Raw genomic sequence first — 26,068 nt, 5'->3', positions numbered from 1 at the left:
TCACTGGCTAGCCCAGCCTCGAGGGAGCCCTTCGTTGCGCTGGTCGCCTCGCCCCGCTCTGCCGGCCCCTCCCGTTTCCCAGGGATGGGACCTTCCGCAGGGCGCCGAATGGAGCTCTGGACGGGACCACTCGGAAGGAAGGCGGGGGGGGGGGCAGAGCGGAGCAGAGTGCAGTTTCCTGTGGCCGGAGTACAATGGGGCGGTGGCGGGGCCGGGGGGCGGTGGCTGGCGCTGCGGGATGTCGGGATCTGTAGTCGCGACAGCGCTGCGTCCTCCGCGCTCGGCGGCCGCGGGGCTGGGGTTTGTCGCCTCCTCACGAAACGCCCTACTGAAACGCCCGGAGGAAAAGGGTTCCCTCCTGGGGTGGGAAGCTCGAAGTCGGGGAAAGTGCCCGGGGAAAGGGGGTGACGGAGGCGAGGCGAAGGGCTCCCCGCGGGCGGCGCCGCTGTGGTAAACACCGGGCGGCGGGAAGATGGCGGGCCGGGCCGGCGGTCGGGCCACGGCAGGTGACAGGCCGGGCGCCGGCTGCTGACCGGGGACTGCTCCCCGCGTCTATATATATATACTTAATAAAAATGTCCCCACGCGGCAGTCTGCCCGTGGGTGTTGGTGAGGGTCTGTGGGCTGGTTCTGGGTGGCCGCGGGGAGTCCGGCGCAGGGCCGGTCCTGAGGGGAGCAGGGTCCCCCCCCGGCCCGCAGGCATCTCGGGCCTTCCTGACAGGAAATATTTTAAAATTCCCTTCTTACCTGGTGTTTTGACAGTGTCGAAATGCAACGAGCCAGCAAGATAAAGACAGTTCTATTTCTGCCTTTCTTTTATGTGGAAAGGTTGGAACATTTTTATGTTCCCAGCCCATGGCAGGGGGGTTGGGACTAGATGATCATTAAGTTCCCTTCCAGCCCGAACCATTCTATGATTCTATGTTTGCTCTCCAGATTACATTTATAACTTTTGCTTCAGCAAAGTAGAATAATTTGAGGTGTGTGTATGTATAGCCTTATAGCATAATAACTATACAAAGTAAAGTCTTTTAAAGTGTAATTTTACTGGTGCAGAACTACACAGCCTTTACTGATGGAGTTGATCCGATAAAACTTGGTCACACAGACGAATGATAAAGGTCCATGCTGAGAAGCATAACCCGGCACTACTTCCAAATTGCCTGTTTTCTACTCCTCATTCCCACCCGCTGTAGTACATTGTGCCTGCAGTCGCATGAGCACAACCGCTTGCTGGACGACACATCGAACCAGCTCAGGGAGCTGATTGAGCCCTTAGAAAAACTGTGTTTTTTCCTCTCAGTTGATTCAATTAAGCTGGCTTTGTGACCGAAACAAACCTACATAAAAGCTTGGTCTTCCTGTGGTGGTGTAAGATATTACTGTTTTAGATATCTGATGGCCAAAGGTTACTACCTCTGTACCAGAATTAGCAAATGGCATGCTACCACCCTCAGCCCATCAACTCATCATCTTCCTAATGAAAGCAAGTTTTGAGCTACGACGTAGGACCCTGAACTGTAGCTGCTGGTGAGTGGACATGTTTCCTTCTCCTGCCTCTGCTATAGAAGCAGTCGCCTCTGGCAGAGGAGCAGGTTGGAAAATTGAGGTACTATTCTTGCATGATTTGCTGCAGCCTTCAGCCTCTTATAAAAGGGTTGGTTTTTTAGCAGTTGATGTTCATGGAGCCTAACATGGAACTGACGTAAGGACACATCAAGGAACTGGGAAACGGCATCAATTCTGTGCTGAGGTAGTGAGGCTTGAAAACCTCCCACTGCACATGAATATTGAAGACTGGGCACCCCACACAAGTGCATCAGCTGTCAGAGATCAGTCTCCTCTCCAGGTCTGTGCACCAGCTTCCGTAAGCAAGCTAATCAATCAGCCCTGAAGAACCACAAAGATGCCTGCTTTTCTTGCTTTAATCCCTTTCTTCCTTCTCCTTTTCCTTCTCCAAGCCTACCAAAAAGCAGCGTAAAAGGGAAATACAGAAACAAGATAGATAGATACATACATACATACATAGATGGGGCACAGACATCACCAAGGATAACTGTGACTTGGATCATCATGCAGTCTTTTCATGCCACCTTGTTTCATTTCCGTCTGCTTCAGGAAGGTTGCTTAGTTTGCTCAGCAGTTGCCCTGGCAAACCCGCTGCCAGTGCCAGGTGGCATGTAACTTTAGAAAAGTGATAACCTGCAACTAAGCAACCAATGGATGAAGTCTTAAATGTGGAATGGTCATCTTCGCTCTGCTCGTTTATTCACAAAACAGTTACAGAGGACTTGATTAGGAGAGAAGGCAAGATGATGATTTATTACATTTGAATCTCATGCATTATTGCCTCACATTGAAAGGACCCTGTTATCAACCTGGCCTGGTCCATAGTCTGTCACTGCACTGTCATAAACTGTTGTGGACTAGCAAGTGTAACGGTGACCTTTCATTCGGGTTAACTGATAAGAAGGATATACAACTACAGAAGGAAAAAAAAGCCCCCCAAACAAGGCACGTGTCTCTAGCCAAAACAATGGCATATACGAAACGAAGAAATTAGAAATAACTGGGTGGAGAACTTTGCCTAGCATCGTTTGCATATGCATATGTACCTGTGAGAGCTGCCAGACAGTCCTGAGCACAAACCCAATAGCACTGGCGTTATCTCTGTCAGCCCAGCAAATGTTTCATCTCTGTGCTATGAACCCAGAAACCTAAACTTTCAGCAGCAAAAGCAGTGCTTTAACCGAGACTTTTGATCTGAAACTCAAGCTGTCTGGGTTAAATGCAGACATCTGACCAATCTAGCGTGTGTGCGTGAGTGTGTATTTGTGTAGCTGTAGGAGAGGCGGAAAAAGAGAGAGAGACGCAGGGCGAATTACTCACCCTATAGATAGAACAGGAAGTTGCAACCAAAATCCGCAGAAGAAAATTGTGGTTGTATTTTAACAATCCATACAAGTGGATTTTATCCATCCTTGGATAAAAATAAGTAGGTTACATGCAGCTTCTCTGCTATTAATCTCATTTTGCCTTGCCGTGCACTACTCCAGCTGCTGCAGGGAAGGAAGACAGCCGGTTTTTTATGTTCAAAGGTGTCTTCTCATGTTCCCACAAGGTAAGCATGTGTTAACTGGTAAATGTGTTTCCCAGCGTGTATACCATGGTTATGCCCAGTCAATGGGCGGGTACCAAATATCCTAGTTTACCAGGCTTTGGAGGTTTCCCTGAAGGCTGGCGTGGAGCACAGGCTCACCCCAAAGCTGTTTGGCTGCAGTGTCTGCGTGGCTTGCAGCTATGTTCAAAACCCAGTGTGTATCTACCCAAAACCGTGTTCCAGAAAGAAATCAAAGAACTGGGGTGGGAGTGAAGGCTGAAAGAACCCTAGAGCTCCGACTAAGGGCATTGTCTCCTATGGTTTGATTCCTCCTTCATCCAGCAAAACAAGACTGTGCATTCCTTGTAGCTTGGTGTGACTATGTTACGATTATAGCTCACTTTGGCACCAGTTTTCTCCTCCCTTTTTCAATAATCTGCAAACTCTTAGATTTTAAACTACCTGTTTGGAGTAACATATTCGTCACAGTGGTGTGTAATTACTAATGTATTACTGTAATTATAATTAAATTATGATCAATATATCCTGTATGTGAAACCTCAATGAATTTTATCTGTACTGAGAGCCTGTAAAGTTTTTGTAATCAAGATCATTTAGGATGAAAAATAGATGTTACCATTCATAGATTTTAAAATAAGACTCCTGAAATATATTTTAAGTGCAGTTGGTTGGAATTTTTCTAAAAATGGTGTTTCAATGGAAAATGCTGTTCCTGTAAAAGTTAAATTTTCTGCACGAAACGGTTTTGCCAAAGTTTTTCTGCTTTCTTAAAAAACCAATGTACTGGTAAACTTACAGATGTAGAAATGTCCTTACCATTGAAGACAGTACAACCCGGGGTAGGGACCCAGCCCATGAAAGAACTGGAGCATGGAGTATAAATGCCAGGAAGCTACTGAACAGCTTAAGGGTACACATAAAAACTAAATCCAAATGAAACATTTGTCTTTGATGTGACAAACTGAAATGCAATGCGCCTTTCCGCAAATGTCAAAATCTTCCATGCTGGTTGAAAGTAGTTACATACCGGAATATCAGCGTCAGGTACTTTTTGTATACTTTGACCCTCAAAACATTTTGGTATTTAGTCACTTTTGTTTCCAAAGGGAATAAAATTAATCATACTGGGTTTTCTGGCAGATCCCCAGTTACAATTTGACCACTTCGATTATAAGTAACAAACTAACAAACAGCAATCCTCATGGATTCTCAAAATAGTCCATTTGAACATAAAGGACATTGTGGACAGTAATCTGAGGAAGATGCATTGTATCCTTTGTATACAACAAATAAATCAACTTTCTGATTTAAACCTGAAAAAATAATGTCATTTTAAATGAGTCATAAAGACCTGATCAGTGTCTGTATAAGATGTTCCATTCATACTAGTTAAGTGGCGTGTGACTGCTGGATTTCTTGACATTTGCTTCTATTACTCTCAGTTAGGCAATGACAGACTTCTCTTCTATACTTATCACTGAAATTACTACTACTACAATTTAATTTTACCTGGCTTGCTTAGTTTTTATTTATTTACTTGCCATCTTCTGGGACTCATTGCACAATATTGCTAAAACGCTCTAAATGTGGCATTTCTTACACAGCTAATAAATATTTTGGATCATAATTACTGAGTTTCATAATCAGTGCATAATTTGGATTCCTCTCTAACTGTAACATACACACACACGCACACACCGTGCGCACACAGTTTCCATACATAGAAGAAACTTTGTTCTTGCTGCTGCACTTACTGTAGCAGCATTCAGGCTTAAAGTGGTTTTTGGGTATTGCTGACATGCAACGGAAACGAAAATAAGTGTGTGCATTATAAACAGCAACATCATCCTCTACCAAGAGCAGTTCTAAGAAGAAAACAGCAGTGGAATACTGTCCAGACTTAAAATTTTTCTGTTGGACTTTTTAAAATTTTCATATAATTAAAGATATACTCTGTTGGTTGAGGTATTTTGTTTGATTCTTGTGAATGTAAAAAAAAAGTGGGCTTCAGAATACAATGAATATTTCCTGCAATTATTAAAATAAATAGCATATGGGCCCCAAATAAATTGCTGTGTGTCCTTTCCATAGCTACTTTTCAATAGTTTCACCGTCAATCACTGAGAGGCCTGATGACTGTTACTTGTACACGTCGCTTTTAATGCAGGAACGCTGATTTCAGTAGGATACCTGCTTTGCACCGTTGGACATAAGATCAGGAAAATCAGGAGCTGTTTTCCATCTGTATCTTTTGACCGTGTTAAAATTGGACATAGCATTTCTAAAGCGGGAATTTTTTCTACCTCGTGACTGGGCTGTACGTGTGGCACAAGGTGACACGGGTCTGGTTTGCTGCCGGCCAGCAGCCAGCTGCAGCACTACGCTGGGCTGCGCTGGGGGAACCTCATTTGCCTCTTTGTGACAAAGCTTTCGGCGAGGGTATTCCCCAGGCACGGCCGCCGCAGCACATCTGAAATGGAAATACCAGCAGCAGAAGGTAAGCCTGTGCACAGGGCGTGCTAGGTGCCATTCAGAGTTTGATCTTGAAAACAGCTGGTCGAACACAAATTATGTTTGCGATGCCGCTTTGAAAATATCCAGAAATCCTAGTACTAAAATCTTGCATCAATGAATCCGAAAGATGTGTAAAAACTGAATGAGCTTTGCATCATTTATCGTGTTTAGGTTTTGTGTATCAGCCTCGAGAACAAAAGAATTAATCTGTTTGTTATCTGCTCTATTTCAAGGTTCATATCCATTAGTGTGGCAATATTTGTATTATCCTTAAACAAACTTCAGGCTAATGTTTGTCTCTGGTTTATCCTAATTGATACAAATGAAAATATTTCAACCTCTCTAAAATCTGTCTTTCCTGAAAATAAAACTAAAAATTATTAGAAAAAGTCTAAGCCAAAATGATAAAACACTGCTCCTTCACCTGGCATTAGTGTTCTCTGAATGCATGTACTATTCCATTTTATTCTGAAAATTCTATTAAAATAATAATAACAAGGACTGAGACTGCTGTTAATGCTCCTAATGCATTAGATATGCTGGTGAAACTGAGCTCTCAAAGAGTTCCCCCTGCGAAACGCCTGCTGTTACGACCATTACTGGTCATAATGGCCAGTTCAGATTCTCGACTATTTTGTAGATTAAAAAATATTTTTAATAGTCTCTTAAGGGAAATAGTGAGCTTTACAGTTTGGGAAACAAAACCAGACGGGGAAAAAAAAAGAAAAAGAAAACTAAAGACACTCCTCCCCCTCAGGCCCATGAAAGCTGTACTATAGGGAGCCAGCCTATATGGGACCAGGTCTGTTTGTATATTAACTTCAAACAAAGGTTTGACTTTACTCTCTAATGTGAGTTTTCTCCCACATTTCAGTGAGAGGTTTGCTGTCACATCTGTGCACGTTTGACGAAGCGACAGCAGCCCAACATATATGGTGTTCAATAATATTCATATTTTGTTATCGGAGAGCACAACAATAGTTCTATTGTGTAGGGCAGCTCTCCTCAGAGGTGGAAGGAAGGCTGCACACAGGCTTCCAGAGGGGGTCCAGAAATACGGTGGTGACACCGGACTGGCTCATGTAAACAGGAAATCAAACCAGGATGTAAACTGGACTGCTTCCATATTCAGTAATACTCAGCTAAAAATAAACAGGTTGAATAGAGGTAGGAAAGCCAATTCTCTCTGTAAACTCATTTTTCAACTTGATTTTTTCAAGACCTGATAGAAAAACTCAAATAAAATGAGGTTTAGTGTTGCGTTATCGATATGCCTGTAATGAGATTGCAGTCACATCCGGAGGGGCTACTAGTGTGAAGAGAAGAATGGAAAGTCTTTCTGGACAATGATAAGGACTTGGAGATGAAGGCTGAAAAGGGTCATGAGTGCTTTATAAATATACCAAGTGATTAAAAAAATCCAGGGGAAAGAAGTTCTACTTAAGCTAAAAGACAACATTGTCATAAAAGTAAATAACTACATCTTGTGAAATCTAGAAATTATTAGGCATCTTATTCTGAGAAGAATAAGGAGTTCTCGAGCAGCCTTTGAACAGTGAGGAGAAGCTGTTTTTTTCTGTAAGATAATTATCTAATGCTATTGCCTTCAAGACCATCGTGTGGAGTTCACCTGGGAGATCGCCTGCAGTCCTCAGTTCCTTAAGAATTCTCTGACTGCTGACCATGTCTATCTCAGAAGGAAAGTCTTTCAGAAAAGGAGGAATTCTTCAGAATTATTTAGGTGACATGAGAAATACACATTTTACGAAGTTTCCCTTTTGCAGAAATCTATTTGCAGTACTGTTCTAAGTATTGTGGTTTGATGCATATCATGTTCTTAATGAAAACATCGAAAAAAATGTGTCTAGGCATTTAGCTTTTGTTACTTCACCATCTCCACCAGATACACCAGATGCCATACTATGGGCTTGGAGCACGATGAAAAATTAGTGAGAGAGCAAAAAAGGCATAATAGCCTCATGTGTAGCTGAAATTGCTGAAATCCGTGGGCACAACTGTCCCCTAACTTTAGGAACACATGAACACAAGAGTAAGAAGTCTGTGCAGAAAGGAGCAGCAAAAATCACAAAGTCCAAGCTCCTGCCATCACATATAAACCTGGATATAATCTGATTAAAACACTGTCAAGCTTCACCTCAAAATAAATCACATTGTTTGCCTCTGCTGGCCGCGTGAGATGACCGTTCCAGAACCTCGCTACTGTAATGTCAGGAGCATTTTCTTATTTCCAACCTAAATTTTTCCAGGACATTTTTTGCTGTGCAAAATATCTCTTCATTGCAATCATCTTTGTCTTACTATATTAGAGAAGCTACACTTTTGTTCTCCTCTTATGCCATAAACCTCTAATAATTTCTAACAGGCCTTCTCCATAGCTGGAGAATCAAAGTAATTCTTTAAGCTGAATCAATCTTTCTGAGATAAGGAAGATTAGATATGCGCCAAGTTCCAGATTATTGAAAAACTTTCCTAACATCTGGGTCTGCTTGCGAGGGATGAAGGGTAAAAGACACGATGAGTAGATGCAATTCTGATGGAAAAAAAGTAAACACAGGAGGAAGCTTTTGGTTAAGAGTCTCACTACCTAGTGGTAAGCAAGAGCAGACCAGCATGTCAGCAGCAAGGAGTGGCCAAAGGTACCCTACTGGGCAGCCATCATCATTCCCACCATAAACCATACATTGCACTAGAAATGCAACGGAGATATCAATAAACCATAGACATTCATGGCACACTCTATTAATGGCTAATCAAGGCAGTGGCATTGCCATGGACTTTGTGACATTGACATAGGACCTAGCAACCAAGTAAGTCAGCTGGTCCAGCATTCAAGGATGGCTCTTTCTTCAGAAAATAGTCCATATGATTCAGTCTTGGCACCTCAGGCCCACTGGAAATGCTGGATAAGTAAATAAATAAGGTGCCCAGTATTTTCTCCCACTGAGTATTGAACTTCCTTAGAAACCTGGAGGCTGTGGAAGGAGAAATGTGCAGACAGACTTGGCCACGAGCCGAAAGTCTCAGTTGAGGAGCCACAGTTCTGACCTAGAGACTCATGAAGGACATCCTAGATGGCAGGGACAGAATTTAGGTGGCTACCATGAGAAAGAGGAATCACGATACAGCAGAGGTGGTGCATGTTGTCATTCATGTGCAAGCTCTGAAGGAGAAGGACTTTTACACCATCTAGAAGATGACAAGATGATTACAAGATGTAAATACAGTCTCTGTGACAAAAGCGTGTAGAGGAACTGCCCCCCAGTGCAATGGAGTTCACTCTAACTTCTACCCTGTTCCTAGTCCTCATGTCTTCAAGGATTGCCTTTGTTCCTTTTTGACGTACTTTAGCTTTCTGCCATCAAAAATTTCATTAGTATATTCATATTTTTGATCATTAATGAAGATGATGAATAGAACCATTGAATGATACTGTGCCCAAGACTGAATTCTAAGAAATTCCACTTGCAAGCAGTGACCCAGAAGATCATCTTGCAAGGACAGCCCACTCTTTGCTTTAGACAGTTTCATACTTACCTCACAATTCCTGAACTAATCCCCATCTCCTTACCGTAACTGGTCATTGATAAGCATTGCCTGACGATTTATTAAGGTTAGATTTACTTCCTTTTTTTGTTTTTGTTTTGTAAAGAAATATCAGCATTGAAGCTAGATACTAACATACGTGATCATTTAAAAAGTGTTGGCATACAGTTTTGGCTTCTCTAGCCGGTCTATTATGATGGAATATTCTTTTTAAAAAGCTGATTTCTGTCTGATGGCACCTATATTGACACTGGTTGAATTAAATTTGATGGAACAAAAAGATCCAGAAGATCAAAAATATTTGCATGCAATGTTCAGTAGTTAAAACTGTTCCATTTTCACAGTACAGACTTCGGGCTTCTTAGTTTCATAGTGAACTAAAGTGGATGGTAAAATCTATAAATTTATGAACTAAAATAGAAAGAGGAAGAAAAAAATGATTCAGTCGTGATAAAAGGAAATTTGCACAAAGAATGAGGGTAGAATACAACGCAGCTGTTACATTTCAGCATCACTCATTGAAGAAAAGTAACATGAGGCTCTTTTGAAATCAGTCCTTTTCCTCCTTTCATTTAGCTCCTACTTACAAAATGTAGCTATTGCTCAAATAAATCAGTCATAAAACTATTTTGCACATGCATTTGGCTATCATTTTTGAGCATGCACTCTTGAAAGTACTAAGACTTCATCATTAACGTAACTTGGTTGCAGTATTGGTTGTATATATGTTTTCTGGTTTATTGTTAACTTTAAAACAGCTCACTGCTTTTTCCGTACTGGTTGTTGTACCAATTTATACCTTCCGCAGTAGGGAACACCTCGATTTCCATTCATCACCAAAGAAACTCCACTTGATTAGAGTCAGAAGCCATTATACTTAGTTATGTTTTCTAGGTGCAACGTGTTCTCTCACTTGGAATAAATAATGTACCTGCTACATAGCCAGATGCACAGTCAGGAGGCAATATTCTACCAACACGTTTTTTTGTTGTTGTTGTTTTCACATCAATATTAACCATCTCAATCAAAATGCAAAATTCACACTCACTGCCATCTGGATGGTTATACTGTCTGGGGACTTTGTGTTTACAAATTGAGAATGGCTTTCCGTGCTGTATAGATGTAATTTTACACACTAAATAAGCAATATATAAATCATCATTAGGTATTATAGCATATACTCAGCATTTTAAAAGCACTATGTAGCAAAGAATGTAACTGGATGGAAATTATTAATGTCAAGAAAGAGAAAGACGGTGTAAGCATGTGGGCAGAGCAGCAAAGCTAAAGTTGTGTCTTTAATTACAGACAGCATCAAGCCAAATTGAAAGTGCGCGTGATGGAGGACACACTTGAGAACTTCTAATTTATAATAGCAATAGTCACAAGCAATGTACAAAAAAATAAGAGGCAAATATGTTCTATCAATGTTTTTTTTTTTTTAAGTTAAAGCACATGCCCTGTGATAGGCACACTGCCTGGACTGTTGATTTTTTTTACAAAGGAGTACGGTGCCAGTGTGTTGGAGGGATATAGCTGCTGAAGAAATGGCCAGGAAGTCTTCAGAATAAGATACATAATTGACAAACGTTTAATAGACTAAATCTGCTATATATACGTACAGGCTGCCTTAATGGAAATACCTGCAGAATCCAGTACAAACTCTTGGGATTACATTATTTTTCTCCCAAACAGGCAAGAGCCCAAGAGCCTGTAACATAACAAACCACTTACTTTTTTCCATAATCTATCTGGCAAAGTCAATGAGTAGGTAATATCACGGCTGACTGCTTTGAATACTAAATAAAAAAATAGAGAAAACCAAACCACTCTCAGGTCCACACACAACTCCTAAGGCAGAATGCTCATGAAGTTAGCTGTACTCATGGTTTAAATCTGCTTTGCATTTTAGCCTTTCCTTCCATTATACAAATCCAGTGAAGTCAACAGTCACAGTATTGGGAAACTAGTAGAACCAAATAAACAGTCTTTTAATATGCTCGGCAAAATTCGCCAATCCTGAAAAGCCTGATCCGTGGTTAAGCTCAAATCTAGATGGTGCCTGAGCTTTTTTTTCTTTAGGCTTGTTTCATTCTAAATGAAACCTGAGGGGTTATCTTCTGTATTGCTCGCAGGATTGGAGATCCACACAGGAGAGCAAACACTCAGCAGGATTTTTATTCAGAGGCTTCTCAAACCCGGTGATCACAGCAGCACTGCTCCTGTCCATGCCATGGCATGGGCACAGTGTCTTGGGGCTGTCTCCTGCACGCACTTTAAAGGGGCAGAGCTCCAGCTGCCTAACTGCATTCATTTAATACACTTCCCATAAAATACAACTCGTAGGAGCCATCGCTAAACTTAGCGCTTATTATCCTGATACCAGTTTTTAAACAGGGCTCCGGGGCAAATCTTCAATACTGTGAACTAACAACCTGTACTGGTTAAACCAGAAAAAAATGATAATAAACGGTAGAATTAGTAGACATCAGGGTAAATATGGTACAGTGAAGAAGAGTCAACACAGCTTTTGTGAAGGGAAGTCGTGCTTCACTAATCTACCAAAGTCCTCTGACAGAGTCAATAAAACCTGTTGGCAACTCAGATCTGTTTGATACCATCTGCCTGGATTTCCAGAAGGCACTCAAAGTGTTGCCTCCCTCGAGGCACTTCAGGAAGATAATCAGACATGAAGAAAAGTTCAGAAGATAGGAAGAAGGGAGAGGAACTAATAGTTGCCTTTCACAGTAGAAAGAGATCACACGTGGAGTCCCACATGGCTCTGTGCTGAAGTCTGCGTTGCTCGATGTAGATCACAAGTGATCAGAAAACAGCGTCGAAAAGAGATGAAAACGTTTGCCAGTGATATTGAATTAGCCAGAGTGATTTAGACTACGGCTGATTGCAGACTCACAGAAGAACCTCCTACCACGTAATGACTGGGCAACAAAAATTCACTGTAGAGAAACGTAAAATGAAGGCAAACAATGCTAGAAATCACTACAAAAAGAATCAAGAATATAAAATACCCTTTTGCTGTTGTATAAATACATGATATGTCCACGTCTTCAATAGTGTTTATAGTTAGTATCCATCTGAAGACAGATACAGAAGTACTGTAAAAGATACAGATAAGTGCAGCAAGTATGGTTAAAGACAGGGAGCAGCTACAGGATGAAGAACCATAAAACAGATGAAGGTTTTTGTTGTGAAGGGCACTAAGAAGTCATATGCTAGAGATCAATAAAATCAAGAGTGGCCTGGACAAGGTGAGTAGGAAATAACTGCTTCTTTCAACACAAAATCTGGAAGACATCAAATGAAACCAGAAGATGCCAGCCTCCAGGCGAACAAAAGGACCTATGTCTTCACCCATCACATCATTAACCAGTAGAACTTGTGACAGGACATTGGGGATGCTAAAAATATACCTGAATTCAAAAAAGAATTTGATAAATTCATAGAAGAAAAGGACACCAAGGGCTGTTCAATACAAACCCACAGCATCTAGTTTAGGAAGCCCTAGAATAACTGATCACTAGATACTCAAAAATTATTTTGGGAAGGGTCTCTAGGGGGTCCTTGTAATCTTCTTGGGACACTCACTTGGTAGACACTATTAGAGACAAGTTGCAGAGCTAGATGAAACTCTGATCTTACCTCTATTGCTATTATTCAGGTTTGAATTGGGGTTATGCACTGTCAGCGCAGAGTCAGTGTGCACAATGAAAGTCTTCTGGGTTGGACCTGCAGAATGAGCCTGGAATTTCTGGGCAACGCCATGGCACTATGCGCACACAGCCACACTTTTTGGGGAAACGTCAAACCTACTGTACACATGGAGCCACAATCTCCTATGTGTTGTAAATGACCAGGGTCTCCAAAACTCTGCCAAGCCTCCACTCACAACTGTGCATGCGCGTTGTTACTGCAAAACAGTCAGATTTACCAGGAAACGGGCTGCTGCATACCTCAAAATCTTAGATGAATACAGAATTCCTCTATATCGTGCCAGACAAGCTTTCTAAGTGAGAAAGAAGGGCGTATTCATGAGAAAACAGAAGGATAGTAGTCCTACTTGGAATATCCTCTTTTATCTGGAGTGAATGTGGCTTCTCTGACTTGAAAGACAGGTTTTATATCATTTGGTGGTTCTTGTTTTCATTGTCTGCAAATGAGCTGCCTCTTTGTCTCTGCTTGGTGGTAGGATCTAAAGGTTTGTTAGACAGTTACTTTTCTTTACCCTCGTCATTTTTGTCGTCACAAGTTGCACTCTCATAATGGGAGGTGGTTGAGTTCATGAGAACACCCTCAAATGTCTGCGTTTTTGCCAACCTGATCTTCCCGGTCCGTATTACACATGTGACTGAGGCTCTCGAATGCAGAGGTGTGGCTTTGTGGTGAAGTAAACCAAGATAGGGTCTTAATCATCTTCATTTGCCTTAGTGTTTGCCGTGTTGTTTCAACATAGTTTTCAAAGTCCATTGACCTCTGAATAATACAGGCTGCAAGCGTGTCTATGAAACCTCCATACCTCTCAAATATTTGAAATTCCTGAGATATTTAATGTGTTCTGTTATCTGAAACAACTTTATCATAGATGTTGTTGGCTAATGCTGTCCTGTTGTGATTCATTTCCTTGCTGACTAACGAATTACTTAGCTGAATTTCTTTAATAAAACTAATGCAATAGTCAGCTCTCAGAAGGTCCTGGTCACCTCTTTTTTCAAATAATTCCATTACCAAATGCTTCCATGCTCTGCTAGCTGCCTCACAAATTAGCACAGGCTTATTGTGAGTTTATTCTTAGTATTCTCTATGTGGTGAAAAAATAATGCCTTCTGTTTCTGCCTTGTATTGGATTTTTTTTTTTTTTGCGTTTTTTTAATCAACACAATACTAGCATGAGTTCTGTGGGGTTTTCCCCAAATCTATGCATTTTCCTCAGAAGAACTATTTCCTTTTCTAGTAGGACTAGTCCAGTTCCTACAGTCAATTCTCTTTTTTATTTTAGATGTCTGTGAGAATCAATGAAATTTCCTAGCAGCCATCCCGAAGTTTTTTAGTTTCTTTAAAAGCATTGGTTCTGCCTATGTCTGACAGATCATTTGTAGACTATGGTAAGTGTACTGTGCTCTGCTTTCTCCTTGGTTTTACATCTTTTACATCTTCTCATACCCTGAAACAGAGTAAGTGAGAGCCAGGCTTGCATTAAATTACAAGCTATATTTTTCCATCTTTTAAGATTTCTCACTGAAAAGTTGGCAGCGGAGACACCAAACCTTGCTCAAGAATATTTTCTAGGAATTGTTCATACAATTCACCTATGCAGAGCTTGTCCAGACTGTTATTCGTGCTGTCCCCATCGTTATGTTTCACTTTAAAGTTCTTGTAGACAGATTATGATTTTCATGTGTCTCACAACAAAATATGGAAAGTTTTCGTACTATTACTACTGTGACTTTCTACTGGGGGGAGCTTGGTGCTTTTGGTTGTTGCTGAGTGACTGCAGATAAACTTTCTGACATCTAGTGACAATGTGAAATAATTCTTTTTCTGCTTGAGCATAATTCTGCTACCTCAGCACCAGTGCTCTCCATCTGCTCCATTCCTGCCACAAGGCTGCTCCAAGGTCTGTTTATGAAGCAGCTTGTAAACCTGTAGCATTTTGCCTTGTTTTCCACATGTTCAGGATTATCAGGCTTTCCAGATCACACTTTGCTTTCAGCAGTCAGCTCAGCAGAAGCAGTCAATCACCAAAAAGCTGGAGCCTCCATTGATTCAACTGTTTGGCTTTTCTAAAAGGAAGCATTCTACATGGGTAGAGAGATTTGTTACAGACCCTTCTCACTTCATCTCCTAAAGGCTTAAGCAAATGTAATTCATCAATAATGATCAGCCTAGTTGATATTTAACAAAAAGCCAAGCTGAAAAACATCACAAATGACAGTACGTGTTGATTGCAGACACCCCCAGCAGCAACTACAATGCAATTTCTGCGCAAGGTTCTTGCAGCCAACAGCCTACCAGGGGACAGGGGACAACGCGGGAGCCAATGTTTGTGGCCTCTTCTCCTATACAGTATTTCTGCCGGAGGAGATAAGCCCTGCTTAGACTTCTTGTTCCACACGCTCTGTGAGGAGGAATGGAGGTAGCCAGCATGAACACCCATTTGGGTCAACCACAGGAAAAGGGTACAGGGAATTACTGATAGCGCTGCTGGAGTCAAGCCGGCACCGGCTTTGGCCGTTGTTTATTGAGAGTATATCAATAGCTGCCGAATTCTCAGTCTCTTCTTTCTGGTGCGCCCACAAGAAAATGAAGACTGAATAAGCTTAAGCACATTAGTATTAGGGGATTCTGATGTGCACTTTTATTCTGTCATTAGCTATAATTTGCAAAGGCAGAAACAAAATCAATCTCATAAATATCGTATTCCATCTTGGCAGAAACCGCACATAGAAGCTTTAACATTTTAAAATACTTTCAGCTTCTGCATGAAAAACCGTGAAGCATCTGCCTCAAAAATCTGGGTTTTAAAAATAGCTTTCTGAAGGTCAGGTAATTATTTTTTAATATTATTACTTCATAATTTAGTTGGCTGTAGACTATGGACTATGACTGCCAAATACTTAATCCTCTCACTCCTTTTGTTGCCGTTTTTGTGCTGGTTGCTCATCACGTGCGTGTCTAAGGCAAACTTCTTCATTTTGACCTCCCAGCAATCTCAGTTGTTTTTCACAGAAGAACCTACCTTTCAGAAATGTTTATGATAATACATTTGCAGTTATTATTTTCTTGTCACCTTTTGAGTTCATAATTCACAATGGATTATGGTAGGTGATTACTAAATGTAGATTTCTACTCGCTGAGGCTTTAATTTCTACTAAAGTTGAATAAGAAAGATTCATGACCCAAGCTTTAAAAAGCCAGCACATCTTGCTTCCTACATTTTTAAAAAAAACATTTGTAAGATAGGTGGAGAGAATATTTTCAGGTCAATTTTGCCATCGAGAGACATAGTTCAACAGAAAAGGAGTTTTTCCAACAATGGGATATCCAAATGGGATAAATTCTAAGGATTAGGAATTGAGTGTAAGAAGTATAGGCCTGTTGAATGTACCGTACTAATGTGCCAGTAACTACTAGCAACACACATTAAAATCCTTCCCCATTTCCCTCTCCCCTCAAATTCAACAGGTGGGCAGTCTATGGGTAATGTTTTCTCACCATAATGGTCACTTAATGGTCACTCAGTGATATTCACTGAAAGCCCTAACGTTAACAATTTTTCTATTTTTATGCCTCTTATTTTTTTGTACTGGTATTTGGTGTACACAGAGGCCAGAGAGTGAATTTCAGCAAACTTATTTAATTGTGTTTCTTTCCAAAGTGTCAACGAAGAAAGTATTACAACATTTTTTTGTCATGGTAGGTCAGATCACAGTCCATCTCATCGCCCTGTAACCTGTCTCTAAAGTGGCCAACAGTGGATGCTAAGGGAACGAATGCAAGAGGTGACCCGTCCACAGCGTGGTCCTCTGGAGGCACTGGCACTTACCAGCTGAAGGAAAACCTTAACTAGAGTTTATATATTGACTGGCCTGTGCTATAGTTACCAAAGGGTGTCTGCAAATGTATCAGCTCCTCTTCTTGACACTATGTATTTCATGTCCAAAACATTCTGTGGTATCGACTTCCACAATGCAATTATATGTTATGTGAAAAAGTACATCCCTTGTTCATTTTAAATCTATTGCCTGATAGGATTTCATTCGATTCCTCCTAATTCCTCGTTATCGCAGGATACGAGCCTCCATTGCATTCACAAGTTTAGAGTTCTCTTTCCTATCTTTCCTTAAATTTTCTTTTGTAAGCTGGTCAGTCCGAATCTGTTTTGGCTTTCTTCATACAGAATCTATTCCAGCTGCTCAATGTTTGCAATTTTTAGCTGTCATCTTTGACTTGACTATCTTCAACAATTCTCCACCTTTTGCAAACTTAGCACTGTGACGTCTGTCTACCCAAGGTTGTTTATGGCTGGTTTATTATCTGTCTCAGTACAGATACTTTCCTCTGCTCATAATGTCCTTCATTGTGAAGCCAAGAACCCTGAAGAGAACTTTCTCTTATTACACGATACCTCCATTTCTTTCAAAGACTTTGGTGAGGAATCTAAGCTTTTAAAAAACTTGAAAACTTCAGTATACTATAAACACTGGGTGACCCTTGCCCGTTGACCTCTAACATCTCTAATAACTTTGTGAAATAACACATCACGTACAGAGGTTTTGTTGATTTTTCTCCATCATATCAATCTGAACAAGGTGTTTACTTTTTTGTATTATTTTGTATAGTTTCTACCAATATACTCATGTGGCCTTTCTCCTCATATGGCCTTTCTGTTTCAGAACAGCACTGGGAAGTCTTCGTTTCCCTAGCCTCTATCAATTGCAAAACTAAACAAGGAGATCATTAATATTTTATTATCATTCAGATGTCTCTATAGTTATATTATGAAAACATCTTTTCATTTTTTGCACTGTGTGCACGACAAGTCAAGAGAACTTTAATAAAAAATTAATACAACGCATTTGCAGAGCTCCAAAGACAAGTTTACCTACAGTAGAGATAGGCTTGAATGCCTTTGGAATGAATTCAAAGCCCACTTGAGTCTTTTTGCAACTCCAAAGATGCATTTAGATGGCTTGGTGACTGTGTGTTCGACGCAAAGAGAAATTTGTGATCAAGGCTCTGCTCCAGAAAACGCTTGTTACTGGTTATAATGTTCCCTCTGAGGTTGATGCTCTTCTGTAGAAGGCTTCCTGCTGACGGCAGTGAGCACAGAATAAACCTCTCCCATCCCATTCCTTCTTTGTTTTGAGAAGCAAAGCCCATTTCAAGCAGAAGGAATTCTTCCATGAACTCTCTGCCATGTTTTGGGAGAAGCAAATCTCAAAGTCTTTACGCTGGAAAACTTTCATTGAAAGTTACAGCTTAAAGCTAGGACTACAGAAGACCAATTCTGCCCCAGACAGAAAATGTCTAACCTTAACTATTACAAACACTCCTTCTAAGTAAGGAAAATAAAAGCTGATCTGGCATTTTATTGAACTTTTCATTTCATTTGTGAAAAATGTACATGATCAGTGACAGAAATATCAAGGTTGACATTTTATCTACCCTTTCTCCCCTTCTTACATACTTTTGCATATTCAACATAACTCCTTATCAGTTCATTTAAAAAAAAATGCATTTTATATCTATTTTCCCAATGTTTGGCTCAAAACGTTCATGCATGCACTATAATTTGCACATTAAAAGCCGATTTACAATGCAAAATTTTATACTAATATTTATATGCAATTCAAATTGCCAGAACAATGGCGCATACATTAAAAAAGACTGCATTTTGAAAATGTAATCTTACATAGGCAATAGATTGCTATTGCACCTACAAAAGAATACCATAAAACAGTGAAACATGTCTCACAAGCCATAGCAAAAGACACATTAGCACTCTAACCAGTAGTTTGTTTGCATGAAAATTAGCACTGGGAAGTTTTACTGGGAAACCGAGTGCTTGGGTTTCTCATTAGAGTGCTGAGTGCAAGATGTGAAGTTATTTCTGGGTTTGTGTTGCTTCTGTTCTTCTAACCCACGTGGAAATATCAACTTACTTTGAATTTTCTGGAAAAATCGCACTGAATTTTAAACAGAATACTTAGGTTTGTATAAAGCTGTATGAAACCAATGAAGAAGACTATGTTGCCTGGCTGCCTTTAGGGAAGCTATCAGCATGAGTTCACAGCCGGGAAGATGATGTTGGATGGATCGCAGCAGGGATGTTGGGAGCTGCAGAAAGGCTAAGGGAATGCAGAATTTCCAAGTCTGCACTTCACACCTGCCTTAAGTCACTTCTCAGTTTATTCCAGAGGATGATTTGTACAATGATCAAGGGTGGAGTCTGGACAGCATTTAACCGGTTAGACGGTACTGGTACAGAAGTATTATAAAAGTGTTACTGTCGCAAGACCTACAGAAAGGCAGAAATATTCACACTTTGGAGATCTCTGGCATCTCTGCCTATCGAATAAGATAGTGCGGCATCAGTTCTGCAGCCTGGACAAAAATGGCACACGTTGGAGTTTTTTTCATAAAATGAGGTAAAAAAAATCCATATTTTTAATGATTCCTGAAATTCTGCACATTCTGAATTTGTTGGTAGGCCCCATAAATTTCCCTTTAAATGACATAGATTCACTGTGCAGTCTGTATACGTGATAATCCTGTTTCAAAGCATGCAGGGGGACAGAAGTGAAGGGACCTGCTGAAACGTACTTGTTATTTCTTGGAGTTAGTTTTGTTCTGCTGAGTTGCTCTTGAGCTTTCACTATCCCGAGGTTTTTATTGTCCCCATTTACTATGCTCGCACTCAGTTCCCTCTACACAGCCCGGAGTAAGAGCGGGATGACCACAGCCACTCTGCAGAGCTACAGTTTGTAACTTACACGGAGACCAAATGTTGGTCACTGGGGTAAATATTTTTTTTCCATTGGCAAATAAATTCCACATTATGTAGAGAAATTAATATTTACCATTTACACAGAAACATTTCATGTTTCTGAAACACTGCAAACATTTTAAATGGATTAATCCTGTCCATCATACGCATTGAGGTCAAACTTGTGTTTATGGGCAGCAGTGTTACTCAGGATTAACTCAGCGGAACTCAGTTTCTCCAGCTTTACACGATAATATAGTTTGGCTTTTAGTGTTTACAAATATTTTAAAAGGTTAAAACATTGAATCAAATTGTGTCCTGACCTGCAAAGCCATTGCTGTGGTCTTACAGGATTCCATAGTTTTAAGCAATGGCAAGATCCACTCATTTTGAGGTTAAGCTTGTCTAAGGGGCTACTATGTTTGTGGGATAAAATTTATGGCCGAGACAAATTCACTGAGCGCAGGTATTTGCCAACGCCCTAGGTCCTTGCTCCACCTGCCCTAAAAGTGTAAAAATTCAGAGCAGAGCAAGATGTTGCTGAATTTACTCATGGCCACACAGGTGCGTGCAGACCCAGGCAGACCTTTATCCAGCAGAAGGGAGGGTTTCTCTTACTGCAAAGGAACCCTTGCAGGCTGGCACAGGGAAAGGAGAGGGAGCCTACAGATCGCCAACTAGGTGCACTACAGCAAATCCTCATCCTGCCAGTATTATTTCATTTTATCATATTAATAATATATTTAAATAATTGTAGATTTTTAAAAATGAAACAATCTCTCCTTAAATGAAGAGCAGACAGTTAATTCTTGTTCATGGCCACAAGAGGAAAACCAAGAAATAACTGGCTTAATTTATAGCATGGGAGATCTAGCATAGACATTAGGAAAACGCTTTCCAACCTAAAGGACTGTTAAACACCAAAATAAGTTCTCCCGGAAGGCCACTTGGAAGACTAGGAAGGCTTTAGGAAACTGGAATTTTTAAGAACAGTTAAGCATACTTCCATTGAGGATGGTCTAGGATACAGCCGACCAGCTCAGCTGAGGGGAATGGACCACTGATGCCTTGAAATGCCATCCAGCTTTTCATACTACGATTCCAGAGGGCAGGACTGCCCTCAGACTGGTGCAGTGCAAACAATCTTCAACGTAAATGACCAACTTGAAACAATTGTACAACTGAAGAGATTTAAGAGAAAGGAAATGTCCTTACAGTTTTTTTACTACCCTTTATCTCAAAGTTATGTTTTATATTTGGTCAGCCAAGAAAACAAATACCATATTCTGACGCAATCCAGTCCTGCCTGTGTTGCCCACATCTCTGTTTCTTTTTCCCTATCTTGATTACAGATCAGAGTAGCAGAGGCTTAAAATTGCAGTTGTCAGAACAAGAGGTCACTTGAGTCATTGCAATTTTCAGAAATGTGGCTTGTGCCCTCAGAATTTTCTCTGGGAATGTTTTATTGTAAAGGAAACATATTTCATATCACCCTGTCTTTGGAAGACTTTCGAAGAGTTGACAAAGTGGGATAGAATGGCTGAAAGGTTCCTGCTTGGGGTTTTTTTGACTGCATAAACATGAGAACAATACATTCCTGGTTTGGCCACTTTTATGGCTAACTGCCTGCACTTCTGGTAAAGAAATAGTTCAAATGAACCAAAGTGAAAACTGATGCCTTATTGCAGTCGTGTTGTCTGAATCACCCCTTTAGAGAGCGCAAATCATTTCGAGTAGCCAGAGCTCGGCCTCTGAACCGGATTCTTTACTGGTTTAACTCTTTAATGTGTGTAAACCTGACTTTCACTTTCTTCAGTTTTTGCAAATTTGTGAGTTGAGTTTTCATATGTATTTTTCATGGTACAAATGACATTTGTCTGTAAAAAATCCAAACTCTGACCTGAATACAGTCTTGGCCATCTAATACTGCAAAATTAGAAACTGAAAGCTGAAATGACACATTTGAAAATGTACAGTCATTCTAATTAGTATTAGAGGAAACAAAACTAAAAAAAAAAAAAAGCAGCAGAAAAATTTCACTAATGTTCCCTTAAATCCTGATTTTTATTCCCACCAGCAAAATTACTTGTCTAGCTAGTGTCTAGAAAGCTAATAGTTGATTTTCAAATGTGCACCCATGCTTTGCCCCTAAGTGTAATCCGTAAAGATGCAAATGGCATGCAAATGTTACAAACATTACATCAAATTCTGGTCCAAACCAAAACCAAATTATGTTCCCGTTTTGCACCAGTAAATCCCCAGCTCAGGTCAAGGGCACAACCAGTAGCCAACAGAATAAACGACTCTGAGCAAAAGCTTAACTGCGCTAACCACACTGAAACAGGAATAAGAAAAATACCAGCATAAAATAACAGTAGAAAGCAAGCTACATTTATTCTCCAAATAGCAGACAAAATAAGAGCATAGTATTTGTGGTTCTCAAATGCTTCAGAGGATTGCAGAGTATTTAGTGGAAATCTTTCAAAATTGCCAACTAAACTGATGGACATCTTGTTTATACATGTTACATTACCGAAATTGGGCATTACTATATTTAAATGAGGTTTTGTTGAAGTTTTTCACGTCCTACCAGTTTCAGACTAAACCAAACAGTGGTTTATTGAAATTGAAACATTTTCCAGTCAGTCTGGCCTGAAGACAAGCCTTAAGTGACTTTAATTCTGGAATTGTTTCAATTAAAAAAAGAAAGTTTAAAGATGCTACGCTAATCATGTTAATTTATTTTTGCTGCACAGAATTTTTTCCCAGCTTTTATATTTATTAGTTATATTTCCAAGACTTTAATATCTTTCTCTAATTCTCTTTGCATTTATTCTGTATTCTAGATGGGCTGGGAGAGGTGGAAACCTAGCCGAAGATTGGATTACAGTGTTTAGAAAGTATGCTGTAATACGTAACTCCTGATAGCTTCAACTATGTACTCGTGGGGTATCAGCAGCTGAAATATGAATCCAGCATCTGGGACAGCCTGAGACCAATAAGCAGCTAATTTACAATGACTTTCTCTTCTCTGTTGGGCAAATAAAAATAGAAGATACTTACTGTGGTACTTACAGACCCTAACATATCTACTGTTTAGTGTTCAGAGATACCCCATTTTAAGCAAAAATGATAGATGCACAGTTGTGCTAAAGTTTGCAGCTTTATCTTTCAGGTCCAGCACTAATTCCTGTGCTTTTCTCCTTCCGCAGCATTTATACCCTGGTCTAGTCCAATCCCAACAAGCCCGTAAGAAAAAAAGACACATTCCCTCCACCTTTATGAACACAATTCACCCTCGCAGGCTACTAAGCCCCATTTAGTCCAGCAGCAAGCCCGGCTCGCGGTTGCAATCGTTTTGCTAGTTGAGTTCGTTATTCTTACATTTTGCTGGCGTGGCTTTGTATTACAGGATTGACAGCTACAAAGCACCTGGGGAGGAATAACTTTTCCCCTTTTTCCTCCTCTGGCTAAACAGTTTCACAAGTTTAGTTTGTTAGGTAATTCTCAAGGACTTGGATGTTTTGATTAGCCTCTGGCTAAGTGTTGAAACTTTGTAGCCCCCACTGGAGAAGGGAAGCCTTCCACCTCACACTCGTCCCCGTCAATCACGGGGAGGACTCTCACTTCACTCTCTGAAGTAGTCACGTAGTTACTCCACGTTTTGTGCATCCAGGACGTATAAGTGAATTAACGGCATTTCACCTGAAAGGACCAGTCTGCTCCGATTAAACTGCTCTTCCAGGAACAACAGCGTGTTTCAAACCACTCGGCTTCCCCAGCTCATCACAACTCTTAATGGAAGGATGATCAGAAGGCAGTCGTTACAGCAGGGCTGCAGCCCTGAACAAAAGGAAGGCTAGTGGACACAGAGCTACTCTTACAGTGTTTGCAGCCCACCAACGCCGATTGTTTGAAAGCGAGAAGTAAAGCGCGCGCAGCCGGAGAGCCCGTTACGTCTGCTGGAGAAGGGGCGGCTCCACAGACTGACGCATCTGAACGTGAAGCACCGAGAGGATCTCTACAAATGAGTGGCCTGTGCTCTCCACAGTTTGGGGAAGATGATGTCGTGGGGATCCCATCTTTAGTTTAAAAGACACAGGGTAAAAGGCTGAAAAACATTAGTCACGATTGAGTACTGCTTTTTAGTCATGTGAGAACTACAAAAAGTACAAACAAGTGGTTAGATTTGCGTGTTGTACATACGTACACTGCTCCTTGATGCACTTCGTAGTTGCATGAACAGAGCCCAGCCAGTGAGCTGGAATTGCGGCTCTGCAGGATGCTGCCTCCCCTCCTCGGTGACCCTGATGATTACTTCATCGGGTCGTTTGGTGGAGACAATAGCAAATGTTATAAGTCCACCTAGATTTTAATAAAGGTTACTCTTTTGCAAACTTTCCATACATTAAGCAACTTCAAACCTTTCCAGAAATGACAAAAAGCAGATCAGCGGTAGGCTGTATTACTCTCCACTGACTTCACTGGCTTTAGTTCAGGCAATCTGAGATGTACTGATCTTTAAAATGACCTATGAAGCTGAACTTTACATTGAGAGCCAAAAATATTATCACAGGATTTTGGGAAAAAGGGGACTAATATTGATATAGAGTATGCACCAGTAATTAAAGCGTAGAATAAAAAATAAGATTGTGGTAATTAACAAAAAGAAATGTTTTTTGAAGCCCAGAATATTCAGAGTTCAGGTTAGATATAGGAGAAATAAAATAAGTTAAAATAGTAATGTGTCCTTAAGGTACCTAAACAACTGTAACCTCACTTCAGAGGGAAGTCACACAACATTCATACAACTTGAATTAGGGCATTCTTTGGTGCATTTAGCTCCTAAATAATTAAAACTGTTTTTTTTAAAGACATATTTACATTTTTGATGTAGATGATGTTTTCCAGCCTGAGAATACCACTCAAGGCTATTATTCATGGAGTTCTTCAAATAAAATTGTGTAGAAACATTCATTCTGCACAATGTGGGGCATACAACTCATTAGCTAACCTCCTTAGGCTTTCAGTCCAGAAAGCAGTTCAGAGCATCCAATCTGAGCTTCTTAAACACTTCAGAGCATGAAAACTAAGCAAGCTTCTCGTTCCCATAACCAGGAACCACGGTCCCACTGCTTGTGTGCCCAGCACCATCCTGCACGTTTTTCTACCCACAGACCCCACCAGGAATGTGTGAATATGTAAACCCTACTGCAACTCTGTGGCACTGCTGGTTTTTGTGGCCACTCTCTTCCTGCAGGACAAGAAGCAGGTAAGAACATGGGTTTGGCAAGTAGTGATCATAGAATCATAGCATGGTCTGGGTTGGAAGGGACCTTTAAAGATCATCTAGTCTAACCCCCCTGCCATAGGCAGGCACATCTTTCATGAGATCAGGTTGCTCAATGCCCCATCCAGCCTTGAACACTTCCAGTGATGGGGCATCCACAGCTTCTCTGGGAAACTTATTCCAGTGCCTCACCACCCTCATTGTAAAACCTTTCTTCCATATGTCCAATCTAAATCTACCCCTTTTCCATTTAAAACCATTGGCCCTTACCTGTCACCACAGGCCTCAGTAAAAAATCTTTCTCCATTTTTGATATAAGCCCCCTTTAAGTAATGAAAGGCCTCTATAAGGTCTCCCTGGGAGCCTTCCCTTCTCCAGGCTGAACAACCCCAACTCTCTCAGCCTGTCTTCATAGGAGAGCTACTCCAACCCTCTGATCATATTTGTGGCCCTCCTCCAGGCCCATTCCAACAGGTCCATGTGCTTCTTGTGCTGAGGACTCCAGAGCTGCATGCAGTACTCCAGGCGGGGTGTCACAAGAGCGGAGTAGAGGGACAGAATCACCTCCCTTGCCCTCTTGGCCATGCTTCTTTTGATGCAGCCCAGGATGTGGTTGGCTTTCTGGACTGTGAGTGCACATTGCCAGCTCATGTCCAGCTATTCATCCACCAGTACCCCCAAGTCCTTCTCAGCAGGCCTGCTCTCAGTCCCTTCATCCCCCAGCCTGTATTGATACTGGGGCATTGCCCCAACCCAGATGCGGGACTTGTCCTTGTTGAACCTCATGGCATTCACATGATGCTATGGTGTCTTACTACTGGGGCTGAGGAAGTCAGTTCATCTTGATATTCTGAAGCCTTCAGTGTGGATGGTGCCAAGTACAGAGTGTTTCTACAGTGATTTTGCCGTCCCCACCAGTCTGCCATCCTAGACAGCTGCTACCTTCCCTAGGGCTAACGCCAGCCCTGACAGGTACACAGGAACTGCAACAAAAAAGCAACGTGTGAACTACAATTGATAATTAGCATTAGATGGCTTTTTGCCTGTGAAAAGTAAACCATTCATTTACATGCCT

General features: G+C 41.0%; 1 long non-coding RNA gene across 1 annotated transcript; it reads left to right on the top strand.

Annotated features, from left to right (window-relative positions):
• The first annotated feature begins 242 nt into the window (after nucleotides 1–242).
• LOC134510337 (uncharacterized) lies at nucleotides 243–23,576 on the top strand. The gene is made up of 3 exons (XR_010069561.1): nucleotides 243–1,530; nucleotides 1,671–5,618; nucleotides 22,550–23,576. It is a non-coding gene; the product is annotated as an uncharacterized LOC134510337 (long non-coding RNA).
• The last annotated feature ends 2,492 nt before the right edge of the window (nucleotides 23,577–26,068 follow it).

Source organism: Chroicocephalus ridibundus, chromosome 1 (assembly GCF_963924245.1).
Source record: "Chroicocephalus ridibundus chromosome 1, bChrRid1.1, whole genome shotgun sequence".
NCBI lineage: Eukaryota > Metazoa > Chordata > Aves > Charadriiformes > Laridae > Chroicocephalus > Chroicocephalus ridibundus.
This window is presented reverse-complemented; position numbering and strand designations above follow the sequence as displayed.